This window comes from Pipistrellus kuhlii, unplaced genomic scaffold (genome assembly GCF_014108245.1).
Source record: "Pipistrellus kuhlii isolate mPipKuh1 unplaced genomic scaffold, mPipKuh1.p scaffold_m20_p_19, whole genome shotgun sequence".
NCBI lineage: Eukaryota > Metazoa > Chordata > Mammalia > Chiroptera > Vespertilionidae > Pipistrellus > Pipistrellus kuhlii.
In genome coordinates this window covers 14,679,686-14,686,098 of record NW_023425504.1, presented here as the reverse complement: position 1 = coordinate 14,686,098, position 6,413 = coordinate 14,679,686, and positions in this window count along the sequence as shown.

The window sequence follows — 6,413 nt, the reverse complement described above, 5'->3', positions numbered from 1 at the left end:
TTTATATATTAATCAACATTCTCCCAGTAGATTTATTAAATAATTCAGATGGAATTATACCAAGCAGTGCTTGTTATTTAATGACTAAAAACTATTTCACAATCCCAATTTTCTATCATAATTATTTTAAACTTTGCATAATCACACATTCAATTTTTGAATAATTCAATATTATTCTCTCCCTCCTTGTTGAGTGTCCAATTCATTTTAAAGACTGAATGAGAAAATTCCTCAAACTTTTGCATGGAAAGAGATTCAAAATACACATCTCATTTTGCCCAGAACAGTAAAGAGACAGCATATGTCTTCATAAGTATAAAATAAATCTATAGAGGTGTTTGGAATCTCCCTGCCCAGCAATATGGAGAAATATTTTAGAAGACGATATGGCAAATAGGAAGGTAGGCTTCCTACCTACAATGTATTTCTGGACATGATAAAGTACTTGGACATGATAAAGTACTTGAGAAGTTTGTCAAACATCTTGACTCTTCACTCTTCTGAGTTCAGGTGGTATAAACATTACCACCAAAAAAACCTTATGTAATATCTTTAAGGAGAATGGACAAAACAACAATTAAACTTCCTGCTATAAAATTTCAATCTTGCCCTAGTTTAAAAAGAAAAAAAATGAGATCTCACAAAGTCATTACTGCTGAGATTTCCTGAGTATAATAGAAATACTCACATTTAGATATGACATATCCATTTTCTTTCAGAAAAAATACATAAATGTCAATGAAGAAATGAGTAGTGAAAGAAGATTCAGCAATGATATATCTTCAATTAATTAGGAGTAGGGATGCCAATACCAAGTAAAACAAGATAACATACAAAACACAAAAGAAAACAATAGTATGATTCTCATCTCTTTTAATGATATGGACCACCATTTTTATGACACTTGAATAAAGAACTCAGATAGGAATGCCATAATATCAGATATACATATGTAAGTTGAGTTATTTGTAGATCTGATCAAAAGAATTTAAACTAAAAAAGAGAGTTGAACAATATAAGACTGAAATTTAGCTGTGAAATAAAAAAGTTGCCTATTAAATACAGATTTGTGAGAAAAGTAAAGTGAATTATATATGTCTAATTGCATAGATATTTAAAATCCTAAGAATGAAATATCCCTGAATACTAGTTGCATGATTTACATAGAAAGGAGTACAACTTCCAAAGTTATAAGCATATAATTCCTGACCCCACAGTGAGATAGAAAAATTGAAAATGAATTTCTACCAAAGAAAAGATGTCCTGAGGGTAAGATATAGAATCTTAAGTAATTTCAATAATCTGGGCATGTGCTAGAAGTGACACTAGGGTAAAATCAGTTATGTGATATATTATTCCTTTAATTTACTGTTAATTTAATAGAAAAAAATAACAAAGGGAACTACTAAATATCAACCTAATTCTGACTAACAAATTAAAATTAATTGGTTAAACTGAAATACATAGAATTTTGAGAGACAATTAGCATAAGGAAAAATGAGGTAAAGTGTATTTAATCAAATATTCATGTCAGTCTTGACAGAGAAAGAACAAAAATTTATAATCTGTGGGTTGATACTTCCAAAAGTGAATATAGATTATGAAGGTTGATAATTTCTTTTTTTAATTTTTTAAATTTGTTTATCTTTATTGTTGAAAATATTACAGATGTCCCCTTCCCCTCCTCCCCCCTCCCACCTTCTCCTCAGGCCTTCACTGCACTTCTGTCTGTATCCATAAGTTATGCATATATGCATATAAATTTTTGGTTAATCTCTTTTAGCCACTGGCCCTTTCCCTTTCCTCTAAGAATCATCAGTCTGTTGCATGCTTCCATGTCTCTAGATCTATTTTGTTTGTTAGTTTATTTTGTTCATTAGATTCTACATATAAGTGAAATCATGTAATATTTGTAGAATTTAAAAAAATATTTCTAAATAAATAGTTATGAATGACATTTGAAGTAAAGATAAGAAATAAACAAAATTACATGTAGACTTTCCACCAAGATTAAACTAAAGAGAATGGAATAGTTTTGCTAGTATAGTCCAAGAAAAGTCTCAAAATAAAATGACTCAAAAATATCTTAGAAAAAAAACTCTTCTATATTTATATGCAGAACATGTTAAAGAACAAATAAAAGACTTAATTAGCATGGGTGAGGTCATGAAAATGAATGACAGAAATAATACAAAACTGATCAATCTTAACATAATGGATAGCTCTATTCAGAAGACTGATTATTAGGCTAAAAAATGTGGAAAAAACCCTGGCAAGAAGAAACTAAATTCTAATGTATTTGGCATTGATTGTAAGATATCATTTAATTGCTTAACATAAATCCAGGATCTCAGTTTGCCAAATATTTCCTAGGTACTATTGCTAAAACACTGTTTATAAGTAATCAAATGCAACACTATTTTTAAAGGATGAAAAAAATGCCCTTTGTTATCGGTCAGTGAGTTGTGTTACCTATAAAAAAGATTCCAGAATATGTGTGTGTGTGTGTGTGTGTGTGTTTAATTATTTAATGTAATTCAAGTATCATAAGTCAATTATGTCATAATAAAATGGAACCCAGGTACTCTGGGATGGAGTAATAAGCCAGCAAAAAGGGGGGAAATGGGTTGATTCATTCTTTAGGTCTGATCTCCAACAAAGATTGTGCAAAAGAAACCTCAGAACTCAGGTATAATCTGAATTGGCATTAATATCTAAGAGATCTTCACAGTGAAAATACTTTGGGGAGTACAGCTCCTGGTTAAAAACTTATAAGTGATTTTTCAAGTCCAATCATAGACAATTACAAAGGCTTTCCATGGGAAGAAAGCTGACTTGCCACACCAGTGCACTGCAGTTTCTGAAGGGAGTGCAACCAAGCACTCAGACCTCTGGGTGGTCATGCTCTTCACATATTTGCATTCCTAAATGTGTGCCTTCATTCCTAAAACACTTGGACAGAGTTCTTCTTCAGGTACATCTGCTAAGGTCTCCTTAAATGGGGTGTATAAGAAGGAAGAAGTCCTGAAGACACTTGCCCACATTTTAATAGTCAGGGTCCCTCAAGGTTGCCTGCAGAGATCAAGCCCCAATTTGTGCCCCCAGCCTAACAGCCCTGCAGCCCCACCTGGCACCCTTTCTTGTCCTGGGACCACCTCCTCACCTGCTCCACCATCCCACTTGAGAGGCAACTGATCAGGGATGGAACCCCTGTCTGGCTCCCTCAGTGCCTGGGAGCTGAGCACTGGCCCCATTCCCTGCCGCTGCTGCTGGTCACCGTCTGATTGGGTGATAGGGCACCTGCTCACACCTGCCTTGGCCTGGTGCCACCCACTCACCTGTTCCACCATCCCACCATGGTCCAACTCTTGTCAGGGCCCATCAGGTTCAGCAGCACCTCCACTGCCACCTGCTGCCAGCACCACGTAGCAGACGTCCACCAACTTCTGTACCACCCCCTGATGGTCAGTGCACATCATAGAGAGCAGTAGAACTCCTGATCTCTTGGTCAAACAACTGCCCTAGGGGACAATTTGCATATTAGGCTTCTATTATATAAGACTAGAGGCCTGGTGCACAAAATTCATGCAAGGGGGGGTGTCCCTCAGCTCAGCCTGCACCCTCTCCAACCTGGGACCCCTCAAAGGATGTTCAACTGCCTGTTTAGGTAGTTGGACATCGTCCTCACAATCCAGGACTGCTGGCTGCCAACTACAATACTTGCCTGCCTGCCTGCCTGATTGCCCTTAACTGCTTCTGCCTGTCAGCCTGATCACTCCTTACCCACTAGCCTGATCAATGCCTAACTGATCCCCTGCCAGCCCAATTGCCCCTAACTGTCCTCCCCTACAGGCCTGATCACCCCCAACTGTCCTCCCCTGTAGGCCTGGTCACCTCCCAACTGCTCTTCCTTGCAGGCCTGGTCTCCCCAACTGCCCTACTCTGCTGGCCTGGTCCCCCCAGCTGCCCTCCCCTGCAGTCCTGGCCCCCCCAACTTCCCTCCCCTGCAGGCCTGGTCCCCCTAAATGCCTTCCCCTGCAGACCTGGTCCCCTTTCAACTGCCCTCCCCTGCAGGCCTGATTGCCTCCAACTGCTCTCCCTTGCAGGCCTGGTCCCTCCCAACTGCCCTCCCCTTCTGGCCTGATCAGTCACAATTGCACTCCCTTGCAGGCTTGGTCCCTCCTAACTGCCCTTCCTTGCTGGCCACAACTGCTTTCCCCTGCAGGCCATTTTGTGGTGGCTATCTTGTGTCCACATGTGGGCAGCCATTTTGTGTGTTGGAGTTACAATCAAATTGCAAATGACTCTTTTATTAGATAGGATAGGAATTTTATTAAGAAGATTGCATTCTATCTGTACTAATAATAGACGAGGGCCATCATGACCAGATGGACGACTGGTCCAGCAGGGAGCTCTGCAAAGGTGCACTGGGCCGACTGCCAGGCATGGGAAAGTGAGGTCCGGGTGGGAGCTCCACATAGGTGCATTGGGCCCACTTCCATGGGAAAGAGGAGTATGGGTGGGAGTGGCCCGAGCATGTGTGGCTGGGTGGCCTTGGGCGCCATGCAGATAAGTGGACCGTGATGGATGGACTGCGCTGGATGGCACTGGCAAGCTGCGCAGAGGGTTGCAGAGGCACAAGCTGTTAGGGCAGTGGCCCGTGGAGTCAGCAAGGCTGGGGTGCCAGGTAGGCTCCAGGTCCTCAGGCACCACCAGGTAGTGTGGTCATCCAGAGTGGGAGAAAAAGCCCTTCTTTCTGGAAGAACTCGGATGGTTCAAATGTGCACAGAGAAACTGCAGCTTTACTGACATGGCTGTCAGTTACCTGAGTCACCTGTTCAGTGCCCAACCACAGGCTTAACTATGGGGCATAGGACCAGAGAGGCCAGGGCGTGGCCTTGGCAGCCGGACTCACCCCTCTCATTGCCTCAGCATCACAACTTCACGACATCACCCACAAGTGGCCATCGCTGCTGGCCTGTGGGCCCTGGTGAGCTGTAACTGTGCTCAGGGCATTACTCTCTGTGTTTCCATGAAAGGACACTGTATGTTATGGGTGCTGTTGATTCCTTAAGTTTGAAATGGGGCAGCCTGTACTTGCTTATGACGTAATCTTTTCTCCATAGTTTACCGCACAGTCTTCTTGGGCTCAAGGAACCAGCAGCCACTGGAGCTTGGCCATCCCACACAGTCAGATACCACCAGGAAGCACAGAAATGCCAAAGCCCCAATGGAACTTATTGCTAAACAGACCCCAGTTCACATACTGGAGTGGAAACAAGAAAACAGTGGCACCTGTTGGACATCAGCTGGGACTGTGCCCATGAGCCTGTCTGCAGGGTTCCTGCACCCTGGCTGTGGTCCAGTGGCCAAGGAAACTCTACAAGCCTTGATTCTGGAATTACGAATCTTATCAAGTAGGCAGGTGCACAAAGGTGGTGTTGAAAATAGCAATGTTAGACTGTGTGCGAGTGTGTGCATTTATACACATATGTGCCCATATCCCTCTGTCTTTTTATGAGCTGTTTGAGAGCATGGTCTACACATGACAGGATGCCCAGATACTCCCCTGTGTATTTCCCAAAAGCAGACATTCTTACATATCAAATCTCCACCCAACCATAGGAGGAAATCTCCTTTCAAATGGTGTTAAGGTTCAATCCACAGACCCCATTTGAATTCTGACAACTGTGTCAACAATGTTCCCCACTCCCCACCCCTAGGGTCTTATCTACCTAGCATGGGTCTTCTGTCATTCCTGTCCCTGACAGTTTTTCAGTTTTAATTAAAAATCATAGACTTTTACCTTAAAAAAAATTAAAGACAGACTTGCTGGCACTCCGAATTAGGAGCCAGCAGTCCCAGATTGTGAGAGGGATGTTCGACTACCAGACATCCCCTGAGGGGTCCCAGATTAGAGAGTGTGCAGGCTGAGCTGAGGAACAACCCCCCTCCCCCCAGCATGAATTTCATGCACCAGGCCACTAGTATTTCAATGATTAGAACCAGATGTTTCATGAGAAAATTATGGAAAGGATGGCAAAGTGAGAAAAAAAAATAGAAGTTTTATACAGTTGCAAGTAGTTGAATGTCCATAATCAAGGGGATCTGATTAAAGGGTGATAATCAAGCTGGGGAGCTTTTAAAGTAATTTTGGTGTTAACTATGTCTTCTTAAATAATTTTGTTTGTGACACTGACAAGGACATTCGTAGCATGCTGATCAAATTTGTGAAAAACACAAAAAAAGGGAGAAAGAGCTGATATGTTGAGCAGCACAATGATGATAAAGACCTAACTAGTGCTAAATCTAACAAGGTAAATGTTAACAGAATAAATATGAAGTTATATATTTAAGTCTGAAACCTGTACAAATTGAAGGGGATTAGGCCTATTTGGTTTATGTGACTAAAA